Source organism: Lissotriton helveticus, chromosome 1_1 (assembly GCF_964261635.1).
Source record: "Lissotriton helveticus chromosome 1_1, aLisHel1.1, whole genome shotgun sequence".
Classification (NCBI taxonomy): domain Eukaryota; kingdom Metazoa; phylum Chordata; class Amphibia; order Caudata; family Salamandridae; genus Lissotriton; species Lissotriton helveticus.
In genome coordinates this window covers 368319059-368337803 of record NC_136057.1, presented here as the reverse complement: position 1 = coordinate 368337803, position 18745 = coordinate 368319059, and the positions used below count along the sequence as shown (strand labels likewise).

The 18745-nt window shown below is 45.6% G+C and overlaps 1 protein-coding gene across 4 annotated transcripts in view; it reads left to right on the top strand.

Moving 5' to 3' along the window:
* Positions 1–18745, top strand: part of ADIPOR2 (adiponectin receptor 2) — a 496680-nt gene that overhangs the window by 185555 nt on the left and 292380 nt on the right. The gene's annotated exons all lie outside the window — the stretch shown is intronic.

The following is an 18745-nucleotide window of genomic DNA, read 5'->3' as shown; positions in this document are numbered from 1 at the left end:
TGTTTTGGGAGATCGGTATAGTAAAAGAGGTGTAAAATGATGCAAGGAGGGGTAGAGTAGGAGAGAGTCTAGAAAGGGTTATTTTGGGGATCATAGTAGTGGTATGGGGTTTGGGGTTAAATGAGAGAGTGGATATAGAGGATATATTGAGCGAAGTATAGGCTGAGAAATAGGGAAGTGCATTGGAAATGCTAAATTAGAAGAACGTGATAAATATATAGTTCCATAAGTACATTGAAAACATATAGATGCATAATGGAGGTATGTATATTGGGCAGCATTTCTGGCCCTGGTCAGTCTCGAACAGGCTCAAACAGGCAACTGCCCTTGTCCTCTCCGCCCTTAACAGGCTCAAATAGGCAACTGCCCTTGTCCTCTCCGCCCTTAACAGGCTCAAACAGGCAACTGCCCTTGTCCTCTCTGCCCTTGTCCTCTCTGCCCTTGTCCTCGACGCCTGGGCTGAGACGCCCTAAGCCTGGCCTTTTATAGCCTAGTAATCAGGTGACCCCATCAGCCAATGGGAACCCTAGCCCTAACACTATCCAATCACAACACTAGCCCTAAAATCTAGAACCAATAGGAGACCAGGACCTTACAGACAATCTTAGCCCTAGTCCAAGCAACCAATCAGTTCAAAAACTCTAATCTCTATGTACAATAGAGGCCCTAGCCCTACCCGTAGTCCCAACCCAAGTCCAAGCAACCAATGGCACAGGAAGCCCTTGTCCCTACTTCCAATAGAAAGCCTAACCCTACTCTTAGTCCCACAACCAGCCCAGCAACCAATCACACCAGAAGCCCTAATCACTACTTCTAATTAAAAGTCGAACCCTAGCCCTAGTCACCCTAGTCCCAACAACCAATAACACAGGAAACCCTAGTCCCTACTTCCAATAGAAATCCTAATCCTAGGCCCTAGTCCCAACCCTACATTGATTGAATCACAGACCCAGAAACCAGTCAGAACACTCAAATACCCAACCAATGAGGACACTAACCCTAATCCAATAGAAACATCAGATACAACCACCAATCAGTGTACCAAACAATATCAGACCATATAAGGTCCCAGTGACCTCACACAAGGTTTGCTGGCCAGGGAGTTGGAAGCTGCTTTTCCTGTTCTGAATCTCCTAGGAGACAGACAGGCTGAATCCACACTTTGGACTTCTACAGGTAAAGGCCTCACTAACTTGAAATCTAACAATACTGTTTGAATAAAACGTTACTACCTCGACTGGCCAAAAAACGAAGTGCACAGTCCCTAGTAAACACAGTTTAAACAGCTCACAGAAGCACCCTCTGATGTTGACTATCCATGTTGCTGGGGGGAGGGGGAGGCAGGGGGGCTGGCTTGTGAACACAAAATGGTGGCTGGGGTGCACTGTCTTAACATACAGGCCTTAGCACAGAGCAAAGGAGAAATTAGGAGGGAAAACTGGGGGGCTGGGGAGCTTTTCCTGTTCAGAATCTCCTAGGAGACAGATAGGCTCAATGAACAAATTTGGAGGGAAAACAAAGTCATCAGCAATGAGAGGGAAAAACTACAGAGTTTGGACTGCAAATCCCACAATTCAACATGTTAAATGGAAGCAATCATGGGCAGGAAAAAACACAAGTTTAAAACACAAAACAGGTGATAAAATATCCAATCACAGGCAGGTTAAAACTACAATTTTAAAACTGTAACAACCCCAGGCAAAGATAGAAATCACAAATCTATGTCAATAAACATGGTAGGTGTGATGTAATTTGACAAGAGGACCACTCTGCAGGTTACAGATTAGTTTTATCATGCGTATGAAATATCAAAAAAAGATTGAACTTATTTTTCGTTCTCCGTGTAAGCTTGCATATATATATCATTAATCAATCGACCTCTCCCTAAAATATTTTCTCCCCAATCTATGTCGCGGGCTGCCATGCACACCAATACCTTATGGCTCCGTGTGGATCTGCTCACTCCGTGCCTCACATCAAAGATCGCACCGGCAGGCCCCGCGGTACCACCGCCTAAGTGCGCCGCCTGGGCAGAATGCCTGCCACAGCTCCACGTTGCTGTGATCTGGGCCTCATGATCCGGCGGGCCACCCACTGTCGGGGGATGGAGTGGTCACACAGTCCTGTTCTGTTCGGCAGCGCCCAGTAGCAGCCACCTTTCCTGTTTGCTGTGATGCGTTCAGTCAGTCCAGGAAGCGCGGGGGAGGAACCGGCAGTCGTGGCACCTCCGCTGCACTGCTTTTTAGGCCGCCATGTTAACAGGCCGCATTTTTTCTTATGGCCGGTTCTGGATGTGGCAGGCACCTCGAACCACTGCTTGGGCATTTACGAGTAGCTCACCGCAAGCCACAACCCCATGACCAGCTTTGGCGAGGTAAGGTGCCAGGATGAAGGCGATGTCTGCAGGATAGTGTGGGCGGCTGTCTGAGCTCGCTCAAGCTGGGGCTATCTGGGAGTCAGGCAAGCTCTATCCCCTTTATATTACATATTTATTGCACTCTTGCTTTTTGGCGCCCCAGCTTATTTTTAGGGCTCGGACTCCTCCCCAGTGAAACTGGGAGGAGTTTCGAGAACTAATGTTAAAGGAGAAAAAAAAGAAGTATCTCCTAGGGCCTTGGTGAGAGGAATTCCACACATTCCTTAGCGTTTTCTGTCATCTGGTCAGTGATTCGTCTTCCTTGTGTTTTCGTTTTAATAGGCTTGAAGTGATAGGGTAAATGTAGTTTTGTTCCGCCATTTTGGGCATATTTCGTTCGTGCTCGCGCAAAGAAGTACATAAATTATAATTAGGAGCTGTCAGGGTGGCCCGTTAGTGAATCCAGATGGCCGGGCGCGTTCACAATTCTGCAGCGCTCAGCGCGCAGCTTCCTTGTTTTTTTTTGGGAGCGGGCTTTTTTTTGCTTTCAGTGCAGCACCAGCACATGGATCTGTCATGCGGTTTCTTAGCTCACGCTGCTGTCGGTCCCCAGGATGCCGTATGGGGAGGATTGCTCACCCTACCGCTGCCTCGCTCTCTGTGTCTCCCCGGCCCCGTTCCCGCCCCCCTACCGCTGCCTCGGCTCCCGTTCCCGCCCCCCTACCGCTGCCTCGGCTCCCGTTCCCGCCCCCCTACCGCGTCAGAGTAGAACGTATCCTCTATGCTGAGGAAGAGAGAGACGTCATGCTGAGGCACGCAGAAGTGTGACAACGGGGGCTGTAGGGGGTTAGACTAAAAGAGAATATTAAATTGGCCCTTTGCTACATGCAAGGGCAAACAAAGTAAATCCGCGCGGGAAGAAGAAATATAAAGGTAGTAGTAAGTAAGTGATGTAGAAAACCAGGAAAAGCAATTAAAACCCCAGGCAGGCGCTGCACCTTCGAGAGCCCGCTCGCGAAGGCCCCGTTCTCCTCCCCGTTTGCCCCGGGGGGGGGGGTACTTGCGCTTCCTGTTTCTAGTTTAACGTTCAGCAAGTGAGCAGTACAGATTACTTGCTATAAATAAAAGACGCTTTTCCGGGAGAAAAGCAGGCGGCGCTCGGGGCTTCGGGGCGTGCAGCACTCACGCATGTTTTAGCGCAAACCTCCGTGCAAGTGGGTCAGTTTCAAAGAGTCAGTGCACTCTGATTCCAACGCAGGCATACGTCACAAGATCATACATTTATATACTCGCTATACAGTGCCAACGTGCAAATTGACACCTTATGTCACCAACCTGACCACTCATCATTTTAAAGTACTCTGGCCCGAATAACCGGCATGGGCGTTTACAACACCAGATTAGTAAAAGCAGAGGGATTATTTGCGCAGGATCACATGTTTGTGTGGGGTGCAGCGGAAAAAGGGGATTCTAGTATTATCACGGAATTAGCCTATGATGTGCATTTGTAAAGCCCCAATCCTTGTGGCATCTTGACTCTAAATTACAGGTGTTTAAAGTGACCCAGCTCAACGGTACTCCTTTTAGCAACAGTGGAAAGGCTGAGCGGACCCCGGAATTTGAACCCGTGTCAAACACAGGTTTCTGGGGAAGATGCTTTAATTCAGTGAGCAGGCGGAGCCCGCTTGGAGTGAGAGCACCCGAGCCACATCAGTACTATGGGTACAGAGTCGCCTTAAAACACGCGAGCTTTTCATCCGTGTGTTTTCCCTGCAGCGAGTATAAATCCATTCTATCCCAGACCCCGTGACTTTCGCTGGGTGGTCACTACCGGAGTCCAGTCTGAGCACGGGGAAACCAAGTCAAGCCAAGCCTGGTAAATAACGCCCTGACCTGTATACCCGAATCCCGGCTAAGTAACGCCCCTGTCTCTATGCGTGTGATCCTGGGCAAACCCGTTGAGTCGTTGTGTGCCTCATGGGTTCCTCAAGCTTTAAACGTAAGGAGCCCTTGGAAATGAACCGAGTGCCCAACATTCGGCGCTATACAGACCAGAATGCTAATGCGGAGCTCTCCGTGTAGTCTGAAGGCATCCATTTCGTGATCTGACTCGACTTGAACGGAAGTTGCCCAGCGTTATAAATAAAAAATAGAGGCGGGGGTGGGGGGAGGACTCCGGGAATCCCACACTGGCTGTCTTTACTGGGCTAGGGGGGGCTCCCTTAATGGCTGCCTGCAGTGCAGCATACATACTAGAGTCAATGAAACATAACCTAGGATCTGCATTGAAAACTATCCGTCAACTAATTACAATTCTAATTTGCGCGCCTCTCGCATCGCCCTCTCTTACTGTGCTAGGCGCTATGCCCCGAGATACGATGAAAGCACCCTCAACATGACATCCAAAACAGTGCCCACTAAAGCTGGAACCAAATATAATACTTTGCCAACCGGGCATTCCTGCCCAGTGTAGGTGCTGCACGTGAGAAAAATGCGATTCAGCAATCAGCACCTCATAACGGGCTACGAGGGACTAGATAAATACAAAACTACTATACAGTGCGTCCAGTGCAGTACCGCGGTCAAAGAGCACCGAACGGAGTGTTGTTGCAGTTTATTTATAGCGCAGATCTGACACGAACCCTGTCATTGGAGCGCTTTACATGAGCACCGGTTTACATTACACACGGACATGTTAAGGTTTTTTCTAGGCACGTCGAGATTAAGTGATTTGTCCAGAATCGGGGATGTTAAACTGATGCCGCGACTAGAACCCGGTTCACCAGTTCCAAAATCGACCATTATATTACGCACATCCTCCCCCAAACCCACTGTTTGTCCTGCTCAGGAGAGCACATGCCTCTCTATATTAGCCCCCATGAACTTGTACTCAGCACTTAGTTGTGGCGTGCAGTCTCGCAGCGTTTGTGAAAAGATGGAGCTGAGAACACGGACATTGAGTCATTTGCCCAGGATCACCCGTTTTTACCAAGTGTAGAAAGTCAGGATTAGAACTCTGGCTCAATGTCTGCCTGTAATATTAAGGAGCCGTTCTGAGGGCATACAAGGTCGTGTTCATCGTCTCATTTGAATTAGACAATCACAGTTAATATGCGGAGATTAATCATATTAACGATTTAAACATTCGGAGCTTAAGGGATTCGCCACAAATAAATCGCGTCGTTTAAGCCCAAGTGCGGAGCTGAGATTGGAGCAGACCTGAAGCGGGCAGCTTTCGCTCTTAGACTTAGAGTCTTCCTTCAGCTCTTGCTATTTGATTCTCCCCTCTCCACCTTTCTCTTGCTTCCTTTCTCGACCACTCTCCAATCTCTCTCCCTCTTTTTTCCTCGCCCTCTTTTTCTCCCTGTCTATTACCCCTTTTCTCCCCCTTTATTCTATTATTACTCCCATATTCTTCTATCCCTTTTACTCAAATCCTCTCCTTTCATCTCTCCCATTCCCCCTCTGCTTGCCTTCTCAGTGGCCCTATTTTAACTCGTTCTCCTCAGTCCCCTCTTTTTTCTGTTGCTCTCTCCATTTGTTCTCACTCCACAGTTTTCCATTTTCATCTCCCGCTTCATGCACCATGTTTTACTCTGTTGGTCCTCCTTTCTCTTCCTCTCCCACTTTTCCTCCCTTTCTCCAGTCCCTGTTCTAGCCCATGTTTAATCTGGCTCTCCCTTTCTGTTTGTCCCATTCTCGCTCTCATTTTGTAATGTTCCTCTCTTTATTTCGCCTAGTTGCTCTCTCACCTTTACAGTGACTCTCCCTTTCACTAACTTCTTATCTGTTACACCATTTACCACGATTCTCCCATCTCTTTTTATTCTTTACATGATATCTCTAATTGTAGTCTGGCTTTCCTTTCTGCTGCTTCCCCCTTCCTTTTTTCTAGTTTACTTCCTCTGTTTAAGTGTACCTAATATCTACCTTTACCTTCCTCTTTCCTCCTTTATGCCGGTTCCCCCTAATTTTGAAAAGTCATCTTTCATCACCCTGTTTCACCTTCGTTCTCTTCACCTCTCTCTTTCTCCTATTTCTTAAAGTCTTTTGTCTCTTTCCAAATCCCCCTCTCTTCCTCCTGGCCCTGTTCTCCCTTTGTTTCGTTCTTTCCTGTCTCACCCTGAGCAATGGACTTCCATTTCACAGACTCCCCCCCCCCCCCCCCCACCTCTATTTACTCTTTATCCCGTCCTTCTCTCTTTTTAGGTTTTGCCTAGCAAATGCATGCATACGAAGTACGCATGCGCTAGGAAAAATCTTATGATCTGTGTGTGGAGTCGGGTAACAGCCCCCTCCTCCCATTGGCTAGCTCCATAAATGGAGGCTAACCATTGGGAGTTGGCTCTGTCCGTCAATCCCGGACCAGATTCGGGGGCGTTCCCGAGATTTTTTGGCTTTTGGCTACGTCAGCCGAAAGCCGGTTCTCGGGAACGCCCCCGAATCTGGTCCGGCATTGAAGGCACCCGGAAGAAGTCCAGGTGAGTGCTTGCTTTTTTTTTTTTGCTTTTTACCGCTGCCTCGGCTCCCGTTCCCGCCCCCCTACCGCTGCCTCGCTCTGTGTCTCCCCGGCCCCGTTCCCGCCCCCCTACCGCTGCCTCGGCTCCCGTTCCCGCCCCCCTACCGCTGCCTCGCTCTCTGTGTCTCCCCGGCCCCGTTCCCGCCACCCTACCGCTGCCTCGGCGCCCGTTCCCGCCCGCCTACCGCGAGAGGCTCGATATTTTAGTGGCAATCAGGGAGGCTGGCATCCAACTGATGGACCTCAAGAGATTGGCAGGACAGAATTCCCACTAAAGGTACTGAAGCAATCAGAGGGACTTCCGGCTAAGAAGACTCACGCAAAGGGGCAGGCTTCCAGGTTACGGGCAGAAAGGCCTGCACCTCATGAGGTGCTGGAAGGGGTGCATTACAGATGGACAACCGAAGGGCTGCAGGGTGAGGTGTAAGGGCAGGTGAACTAGATGCTGGGTTAGGCATTGCAGAATGGGGTGCACAGAAGAGGAGGTAAGGGGATTGTAATGGTGTACAGTGCATTCCGAATGACCGGTTGATGTGGTTGACACAGGCTGGTCATTTAATGGAGAGTTGAGAGATACAGAATGGCCGGTTAGTGGTGTGCTGTGGATGCAGCGTGGCTATTTAATGAGGAGTGGCAATCCAGAATGGCTGAGTAATGGGATTCCAAAAGACAAGGATAACCTACTCCTAGAATACCCATCAGCCCCTTTGTAACTGTCTGATGCGTGTGTATACAGGAGCAAACACATACTTTTAAAGCGCCTTACGAGATTGGTGTGCTTATATTTTACCGAAAATTGACATTACTGAATATTTATAATTATAATTTCACACCAGAGCCGGAGCGTCTCGTCTGAACCCAAAAACATGGCTTTTAATACAGCACCGTATGGAGGTCGGGAGTGTAACATTATAAAAAAATAGGTAAATTATAAAATAATCGATATAAGCCGAGGGTTGGACCACAACACGATGCCTTTGTTTACTAGAGACCAGAAAACATGGCTCCACATAGCGCCTTATGGACGTTGGTGCATTTATTTGACTGAATATTGAAATTCTAATTTCATAAACTGCGACGTGCGCACTTATTGGGATGTGTTTGTTTAAATATAACCAGTATTTTCTAAACTCATCTATACGTTGTTGACTTTAGTAACAAAGAAGATTCAGAGTGCAGATTCAGACTGCAGAGGCAGATTCAGACTACAGAGGCAGATTCAGAGTGCAGATTCAGAGTATAGATTCAGAGTGCAGATTCAGAGTGCAGATTCAGAGTGCAGAGTGCAGATTCAGAGTGCAGATTGTGTGGGTGACTCTGTGTGTGTGGGTGGCTTTGCGTGTGTGGCTCTGTGTGGGTGTAAAATGCAATAGGTCATGCATTTGCGAGCGATTAAGCTATTGGCATTGTAAATTGAATTGAATTGAATTGAAAATTCCATTTATATAGCGCATAACCACCCGAATGACAAGGCCATTTATTTAACGATTACGCTATTGGCAATGTAAATGACAATGCCATTTATTTATGATTTTTTTTAAAAAACACCCCAAAAAAAATGTCATGAGCAATGCCAATAGCTCTACCTTTAATATTGCCGAGACCATTGCATTGTAAATGCTTGTTTATTTTTAGTTACCAAATCAGGCATAGCTATCGTCCATGTTGGAAAGGCAAAGTAAAACAATGACTGCTAGCCACCCACACATGCGGCGGTCATTTTGAAATGATTTATAATATGTCTGCTTTGTGCACATTTGTCGTGTTGCACCAGGATATTGTGAGCGTCCATGAAATTATGTACCTTTTTAATGATTTTTTTCCCTGGCGTTTGTTTCTTTTAACCCTGTTGTCATGCGTGCCTTTCTCACTAGTGCTGCTCGGACATGTCATTTCTTGAGATTCATCCATGTTTTACACCCAATGGGACCAGTATGCGCAAGAATAGCTCTGTTGCAGTACATTGATCTTTGATGGGAGCTAAACCCCATTTAATCCTATAATGATCCCAGTGCAGAATGTGTACAGGACAGTTGACTCTCATAGGCAAGAGATCAAATGATTTTGACTCAAAACAGTCACCTTGAGCGTCTGCCCAACCGACCCATTCAAAACGGTGGCTCTGACTTTCACCATCGTTTTACCAAGCGATTCTTTTTATTTTCCAACCTTTTATCATTTATACATGTGTAAAAGAAACATAAAATGCAATTAGGTAGCCATACTCAAATATTAGAATAGTCCCCAGTTCATTGGACATTAGTAAGCGGTCTCTACTGACAAGTGTTTGCAATGTTTTTGAGAGAGAATAGAATAACTTTATAAATCTAAAATGATCCTCCTTCCTTTGCACAAAAGCATAAGGAATGCAACCTACCCAGTGTGTATTTTTATGAATTCCTAAATTAAAGCACACTTATTAAAACGTATACTTTCCCATTCACAGATCAACTGATTTAAGATGGTAATTCCCCCACATGCAAGGGTCACATGGAATCCAACTTATGACGATTCCTTAATTATCCTTAGTCGCCGTTTAAAAATATCATTAAAAAAAAAAGACTGGATCAAATAATTAAATCGTTGGTTATCTCCAGGAGAAACGGTTGGACCACGTTTTAAGTGCCCATTGGAATGTAAACTCAGCTATAATTGCTCCGTCTAGGTTTATGCTGCTCTAGGGACCTCCGCTAAAAATTCATAATGGGTCTTGCAACTTATAGCTCTCTTTGGCACTGTCTCTCTTCTGATGGCTTCCTATTGCACATGTTCGATTGCTGTGATCAAATTTAAACTTTGTGGCACAAAGTAGGAAAGTAGTTGCAAGGCATTTTTATTATTGACGTTAATATTCAATACACACAGGGATATCTAGGGGTCTGTGCCCCCCCCCCACCAGAGTTTATTTAAAAAAATAAATGTCTTCTTTCCCTAGCCTCTTGCGACAAGGTCACCCTTATGTAATTGGAAGAAATGTGATGGTTTATCACATTCCTGGAGGCCCATGTGGCCCTAGGCATATTATGAAAAGAAACGCCTACAACACATATGAATCAATGTCTTTACAAAATCATAGCTGGATGGAAACTCTGGATTATATGTGCCATCTGCCTCCAAAAAGTAAAGTGGCTGTGAATTGGAAAACTGTGACTCCTATGCAAAGTCTAAATGTGTATAACCCAGGTAAGAATAGTGGAGTAAATATTCTTTACTATGTCGTGTTTACATTGACTCGAGGGTAATATGGAATGGCCTCTAGTTTCTTCTCTTTCACTTCCCCTCCCGCCGCCACCACCATTTTCTTAGTCTTTAACATTTTTAAATGTTTTCTTGAAAGCCCATTCAAGCATTGCCATTCTTTCTTTTCCCGAGTGAAATCTTGGCCTATGTAATGTGACATGTGAATATGGCCATGTGAAATCTTGGCCTATGTAATGTCACTTGTAAATATGGACATGTGTCCCTTGTACAGAAGGGCCTAGAGATGGATACTGATGTAGTTTGTGCTGGATGATTTCGTAATGTGTGGGTCTTTTATTATGGTCAAGAACGTATGGTGCCCCCCTGGTCTTCTGTCTGTAAGGTGTCGATCATCATCCTTGCTGTGGATACCTTCAACTTTCGTTAGTTATGGGCTAATTACTTTATTTCTACCCATAACTTATTACTGTAATATCCATGTATGTGCGAACTCTCACCTTAACATGTGCATAAAGTTAAGAATACATTTTAAAGGAGGCAGTAAGCATGCAGGGCACTGTTGCACTGTATAGTATAGATTTTTGCTTTGTGTGACCTCGATTCAGACTGGTCTGTCCCTCAGGCCCATACATTTATATATTTATTTATTTATATGCTTCACAAAATTGAAAGTCCCAGAAAAAGCTGGCTTTCATTTAGATTTAGAGCTGCTAAATTATCTACTGCAGACAACCACCTTTTAAGGTCTTGCCTACGCAGCGCACAAGCGCTGCTTAGAGAGACCTCTTGGCATCGCTTAGCACTTTGGCTAAAACTCGTGCATGTTTGCACTGCTGTTTATGGGCACTCGTGCACGTCTGGCGTTTCCCTTACGGGAGCGAGCAGCAGCTCCATCTGTTAGCTATTATCACGCCTTGCTGCTCGCTCCCGCAAGGGAAACACCAGACATGCCTCAGCGTCTACAGGCGCAGGCGTGCAGGGGCCATATGTTTCCGACTTGTTCACAATAGCGCGTGCATTAGTCCCGACCTCTGCTCTCGTCCTTTCCATGTCCCCTCCCTCATGTTCCAGTGCTCCCTTTTCCTACTTTCTCTCCCACATCCATGCTCTCTGACCTCTCCTCTACCGCGGCTCCTCTCTGTGTCCTTCTCCCCCGCACGCATTCTTTCTGTGCCGACTCCCTCCCCTCCCCTGTGCAGGCTGGGCAGCGCGACCATTAACCAGCTACCGGACGAAGACGGCCACTCCTCCCTGGCACTACAGTACTCTGAATACTGCCAAAAAACGCTGCCATTAAGCAACATTGAAAACAAAAGATGCTTCTGTTCACATTTAAATGGGACAGCGGTTTGCACTCCTTTGTCGAGCAGCAGTGGGTGCCTCGGTTGGCGGCCGCTGACTACGCAGTATTAAACGTCTGCTAAGGATAGGCACGAGACGGGAACAAGACAAGACAGTCTGGTGCATTCGGAAAATCGTGCTTGCAGCAGGCTTCACTTCTCTTTTAGACGCCAGGGTCTTTCCCTCTCCCGCTTGTTACCAGACAACGGTATTCAGACACTGGCCTAATAGGCGTTCTACTGGCTCCTTCCTCCCAGCGCAGAAGAGGCGCCAAGAGGCCACGCGTTGCGCCTGAACGCTAATAAAACTTAAGAGCATCGGGAACCTGTATATAGTGGAGATGTTATTGAATTCATTTTGAATTTCTTTGTGCAAATATTATTAACCTGTCGATATTGTTGCTTTTTATGCCCTGATGAAAGATACGAGTATGAGGGTGAGGGCATGCTTGGGTAGGGTAGGCAAACAGGGTGCTGAGGGCCGCCCATGCTCCCTATGTGTTGTTGGTCTGGTGAGGTGTGCCTCTGCCTGCAGCCACTGGTCCGAATCTGCACGTGATTTTACCGGGTGCGTTTCTGCGAAGTATTATAAGGCCCGGTGTTTCCGTGACCTCTGATCCCAGGTGCTGGCACGCCAGGTGTCTTGTAATTGGCCAGCGCGATCAACTGACCTGTAAAAGAGGACTACAGTGTGCATTGAAACACCACACACACTACTTAGGCACTGGTTCTGTCTCTGTTCTCAAGCAATTGTTAGTAACTCATGTTTGTTTCAGGACAATGAAGTGTCATATTATTTGCATACAATAAATCGGCATATTCTGAAGTATTACTCTATCTGTTTCACCTTTGTTTTGACCTGCATTGATAACTGTGTGCCACACTAATATGTTTTTGAGGAAAGTCAGCTACACACATTCAGGTGATCCAATACACATATTTACCCGAAATTAATACAATTGACTGTTATGGAAGCACAGCAATACCGGTTTAGTAACGCTGTCCTTTTTGTACATGTAAGCCATGTCAATGAAAACAAGCATTGGCATAGTCAATAAGTCTCGCCTTTTGGACCTTATAAGTGTTTAGCCATGCAACAGTTTGTGTTGTTGCACCAAGGGTGTTGTGCTGGTTAACTAAACACTTCTAAGGTCCCAAAGGCGAGACCTATTGGCTATGCCAATGCTTGTTTTAGTTCCCTTGGCTAGATATTCGCATTCTTACTGTTTGATCACCAATTGTTCTGTTCTTTTAAATTCATACTTTGTGATAATAGTACCTCAAAAGCATTTTCTCTTGACCGCCCATTCTGCTTTCTAAGTTTTGGACTGATAACAGGAGTCGTAATGGAACATATTGACACTTGTTCGTAATTACTTCTATGTTTAATTTGACGATGTTGTTTACTTGTTAGCAGTGTTCAGGCTTTTGCCAACTGTTTTCTTCAGAAGTGGTAGCAGGAAAAGGGGTGGAACAAACGGCTCAGGTGCTAGGGCAGTACATTTGTTAAAGTAACTTCCACTGGCCTTCCGCCCATAGACGTCTTCTTAGTAAAATTCTCATGGAGTCTCTAACCATGAAAGTCCTTGCCCTTTCTACTTTGCAGTCATTCTCTGTCTTAAATGGTTTGCGGCTTTCGTTGAAGTTGTGTGAGGAAATCCATCTTCAGTGGACCTTGACCTAGGTAGGTGGCACAGCAGTTTTTGTGCTTGTTTGATATTACGGAAAGCCTACCCATGATGGGGTTAAAGTATTGTCCACCCTGTTGTCATAACACATCACTGTTACTTGGCCGATATACCCCCGAGCATGTCTCTGTGCCATGTACTTGCTAAGTTGCTTTTGGAGCGATCTGCTTGTGTAATGGGAGTTAAGTTTGTGCTTTTAACACTAGCCTTGTTGCCAGAAGGGAGAAGGGTCTATGAAAATAGCATTTCACTAGATTGCCCCAATCTATCCTAGCTTTGAAATACTGCAGTTTAGTTGGTTTTCCTTTAGAGAACAAAACAAAGTCTCAAAAGCGTGACCTTTGCTGTAAAGCATACACTTAAATCGTTTCTTCCTCCTAGTGTGTGCTTTCCAGCAACAGAATACTAATTTATGATGAGAAAATATTTGATGTTTGTTGAGTAATGTCTACATTTTTTTCTTGGAGTCTTTGCGAAGTGTTCAATACATGCCGCCTATCTTGACTTTCTCTGTGTAAACATGATTTATAGTGTTTCTCATCTGGGGCAGTAGCTTTCCTATTATGCAATACCTGTGTGGTTAAGCCAGAAGCATGGAAACTGTTCAGTACAAACATTGCTGTGATAATTTAACAAGCACTAATATAGGCAATTAATTGACATTCAAATAGTGTGTGGAATATTGTTCTTTGTTCTAAAAAAAATGTATTGGATCTATACATTTCAGTGGAGATGCAGCCAACTCTTTTGAACTTTATAATGTTGCAAAGCATTACCAGACTGAAAGCAAGGAAAAGGAGGAAGGAAAAGACTAGGAGGCGGGCCTTCTTACCAAACTCATCCATGATTCCTATTGGCATTAAAATGACTGCCGAATTCATGCAGTTCAGAAAGAAATTGAAGACCCATCTCTTTCCAAACCCTATCACCTCACCTGTTAGGGGGCACCATCTCTGTGCCACGTGAAAACATAAAAATTACGTGAGCACTCTTTTGTCAAGTGCTCAGTTGCTTCCCAGATATATTTAAGCTACATAACTACTCGTAAACAGATGCATTCATGCAATCTGATAGAGACTTCTAGCTGCAGATTCCTTACAGTAGAATATTCTTCAGTCGAGACTAGATGTGGAAATTTTTGTGAGCTATCCCTACGTCCCGGGAAGGTGGTGTTATTCAGCTCTGCATACGCTGTGACATTTGTGTTGTGCGCAGTGCCAATATAGGCGCCATCGCACTGACGTCAGTTCTTTTTGTTTCCTTTCCACACCAATTAGCACAGTGCTACACCGCGACGGTCTCGATCACAGTTGAGAGGAAGGTCTCAGGATCAGTCACATTACCATAGTTCTTCGTCGCAGTCAAAGTTGTCCCACTTGGTAAGTCCCACTGAAAGAAGAGCAAGAAGTCGAAGAGGTCTTTGACTTCACCCCCTCCGTCAAAACTCATCTGACGAGACGAAGGAGTCTTGTCACTCAAGTACGTAAAACGTAAAAAGGAACCTCTGGACTGACCTATCTAATTTCAACAAGTTGGTATAACTCAAACCATTTTCTTAACAGGACACAGCAAAACTATATCAATATATGCAACAGACAGTATATATTTTTTTACAGGCAACAATAATATCTACAAACCTTTTATGTAACCTGTAACATTAGAGTTACTTCGGGATAAATAGGTGAGGAGAGTATGTCTTGATTCTTCCTTTTCTCTGGTGGTAGTTTCACTTACAAACTTGTAACCTTTTCACAATTCTGGTCTGTATGGTAACATATTTCCGTATACATACTCATTTTTTTAAACTTCTTGCATAACTGATATGGTCCATCCTCTGACCAGTGAAAAATCTAATAGAAGTCTTACAATATGTATGATAAATCTATTGATACTACATCCTCTTCCCCTTCTTTTCGTCCTCCTTCACGTTTTCCTTGAGAGCACGGGTCATGGTAACTAATCCTATAACTTTAGCTAAAAAGTAATATGTATGCCAGGACTCAGCATTTATGTATGTACCACTATTGTACTAATTACAGATTGAAGATACCCCTACCTCTGAGAACAGTATATTTATTGGCCCTGATGAAGGTGGCATAGTTTTATGTTTGCACCGAAACGTATGTTGGCCACTTACAGACAATGGAAAATCCAACTGAGAAGGATCCCCAAAAGAAGGATAACAAATGATAAAAAAAATCTTTTTTGGGGTTTGATATTTATGTATAACATCTAAATAATATCCCCTGTGTGGGCTCTTGTAAATTCAGTTGATTGTCTGATATTTTATGATCTTTTGTGTGTTGTATGCAAGAAATAGCACGTATGAACAGTATGATTGGTGAGATTGTTTTGGATGAATGAATAAAGCAGTTCCTTTCTAGCTTTATTTTTTATATCAGAATGTTTAGGTGGGGGCACTAATTGAAATTGTGTATTGTATATTGATTGTAAAATTATCCCTTTTTTCTAAAATATAGGAATGATTATACTCATGTATTCTGATTTGTGTTAAAAAAACGTCTTTTCGAAAAAATACCAAAAAAAAGGCTTTTTGAAATGAACTATAAACTAAAAAGAAATAAATGATAAACAAAGCCTATATACTGTCTGTTGCATATATTGATATAGTTTTGCTGTGTCCTGTTAAGAAAATGGTTGGAGTTATACCAACTTGTTGAAATTAGAATTCTATGAGGCCACACACCTCATATTTGGACGGCCCATCCCCGCTGGTGCCTCTTTGCGCCCATGGGTTAAAGAGGTGCCCCTACTGCTTTACCGCAGGCAGGTCCGCCCTCGGCACCAGTCGGGCCCCTTGGATCCACAGACCGATCCGGACTGGTTGTTTCACCTTGAGAGCAGTTTCTTTGTTGGTGGACTTAGGGCACCACGCCTGGCTGAGGACAAGTGGCTTTACAGGGCATGTCCTAGCTTCACATTTGGACATGCCCTTTGATGGCTCCCGTCTCTTTTTGGATAGAAAACTGACTCGGCGCCAGAGCACTTCAAGGACAGCAGAGCTGCGGCCAGGTCCATGGGTCTTTCCATGGCCCCCAGTCAACCTCAGTCCACCATTGCTTCTTTTGTGGCCATGGAAGGGGCTTCCAGCCACGTCTTTACCCACCCAGCAACCAGGGACCAAAAGCTTCCCAGCCCGTTAGTGGCCAAGGCTGCGGCACCCACTGACCCGGTAGGTGAGGCATCTAGAGGTCGGCCCAGTCCACCAACCCCAGCCTCCAAACCCTTATAGTCTGCCCACATACCACCATGGGCATCCAGTGGGCGCCAGGATCCTCTGTCACCTGCACCACTGGCTGTCTATAGCATCAGACCAATGGGTTTTCCAGATTGTCTGAAGGGGCTACTCCCTCCCCTTTGTGACTACCCCTCCACCCATGCCACCCACTTACAACAGGCTCATTGTAGGTCACAAGCACTTTCCGCTTTCCGTGCTACCCTTTGGCCTTACCAGCATCCCTCGGGTGCCCACCAAGGTGATGGTGTTGGTTGAGGCTTATCTGCGGAGATCAGGGGTGCCAGTCTTCTTGACAACTGGCTGTTAAAGACAGGTTCATCCCAGGCAATCGTCTCCCATCTCCAGAATAAGACAAACCTTCTGCACTCGCTGGGGTTCATTATCAACGTGCCGAATCCCCCTGTATGGTAAGTCCAGGATATTCAGGCTATGATACCGATGTTTCAGCCTCTATCCTGGGTTCCAGCTTCCTTTTGTATGCCTCACTGGGACCTTAGTTTGGTTCTTACTTTCTTAATGTGCACTCCCTTTGAGGCTCGTCATTCTTGTCCTCTCGGGCTCCTCACCAACAAGATGGTCATTCTGGTGACAATTACATTTGCCCGGAGGATCAGTGAGTTACATACAGGCATGGTCCTCTCAGGTTCCCTGCATCTCCTTCTTCCCCAACAAACTGGTACTTCGGACTCTAACATCGTTCTGGCCAAAGGTAGCCACACCATTTCATGTAGTCCATCACTTTGCTTACCTTTTACTCTTCACCTCATCCCTCTAAGGAAGAGGAGAGAGTCCACCGGCTGGACCTAAAAAGAACGTTGTTGTGCAATCTTGACCTCACAAAACCTTTCCGGGTGGACGATCAACTCTTTGTTGGATATGTCGGGCCAAGAAAAGGAAGACTGTAGAAACAGACCATCTTCTGATTGATCGTGCTCTGCATTAAAATCTGCTATGCATTGGTCAAAAAGTAGCCCATGAGGGTTTGCGTGCTCATTCCTCAAGAGCCAATGCTGCAACCACTGCATTAGCATGTGGAATTCCGGTCCCAGACATCTGCCGAGCAGCAACATGTGCATCTCTGCACACATTTCCTACTGCCTGGACAGTTAGGTCCTTAGGGATGGACACTTTGTCTGTTCAGTCCTGCAGGAATATTTAGTTTCAAAGACCCACCTCTGGGAAGGTATTGCTTGCGTATCTATTGTGATTAAGGGTTCTGCAACTAGAAGTGTTTTATCAGATGAACAAGTTACTTATCTTCTGTAACTCATTCTCTGGTAGAGGATGTCTAGCTGCAGATTATCGACCCATCCATCCTCCCACTTGGTGAACAGATTTCTAGAGACAGGGATGTTCCCCTATCCGGGCACTAGTTTTCCACACCCATGGTCAATGTACTTAGTAGCTCTGCACTCCTGGCATGGAAAGTTGAAAAAGAATCTGATGTCAGTGTGCTGAGGTGGTGCCTATATAGGCACCATGTACGTCTCATCCGGTGCCGACAATGACACGTGGAGCCGAACGGCAGGGAAACTGCTCAGGAAAATTGCCAGAATCACTTGGACGTCTGGGGATAATTTTAAGGCAAGCAATCAAGCCTGATTCCTGCAGATAATTCTAAGGTAAGGAATCCAGTCTGGCGCCTGGAGAGTCTCTGCCAGATAAGGCATTACCTAAGGTAAGTAACCTGTTCACTAGGCCGTTAATCCGAAGCAGGCCTCTTCCTCCTTGTAATTACCCTAGGTGTAGAGTACATTTGTGAGTGCTTTGCCCTGGGAAATCCACATGTTGACTATTGGGAAGTCTTTTAGGAAGAGAGAGGAGTTGGAGAGGCTTGTGTGATGTGCATGAATTTATATAAAATAAACTAAACACCATCATAGATGCCATCTCCCCACCCTCTTACCTACCCCATTTTATATTCAAACCCTCCTCACCCATTCCGCCATGCCTTCACTTCCCCTGCCATTTCTTCTTCTATTTCTTCTTTGTTCTCTTGCTGTCTTTCTTCTGTCTATCCTTTCATCTCTCTTCCGACCCACACCTTGATACTACTCTGGGGTAAACCTAGTGCTCTTTAATATGCCCTACCCTCATAGCATCTCTCTCTCTCTCTCTCTCTCTCTCTCTCTCTCTCTCTCTCTCTCTCTCTCTCCCTCTCCCTCTCCCTCTCCCTCTCTCTCCCTCTCTCCCTCTCTCCCTCTCTCCCTCTCTCCCTCTCTCCCTCTCTCTCTCTCTCTCTCTCTCTCTCTCTCTCTCTCCCTCTCTCTCTCTCCCTCTCTCTCTCTCTCCCTCTCTCTCTCTCCCTCTCTCTCTCTCCCTCTCTCTCTCTCCCTCTCTCTCCCTCTCTCTCCCCCTCTCTCTCTCTCTCTCTCTCTCTCT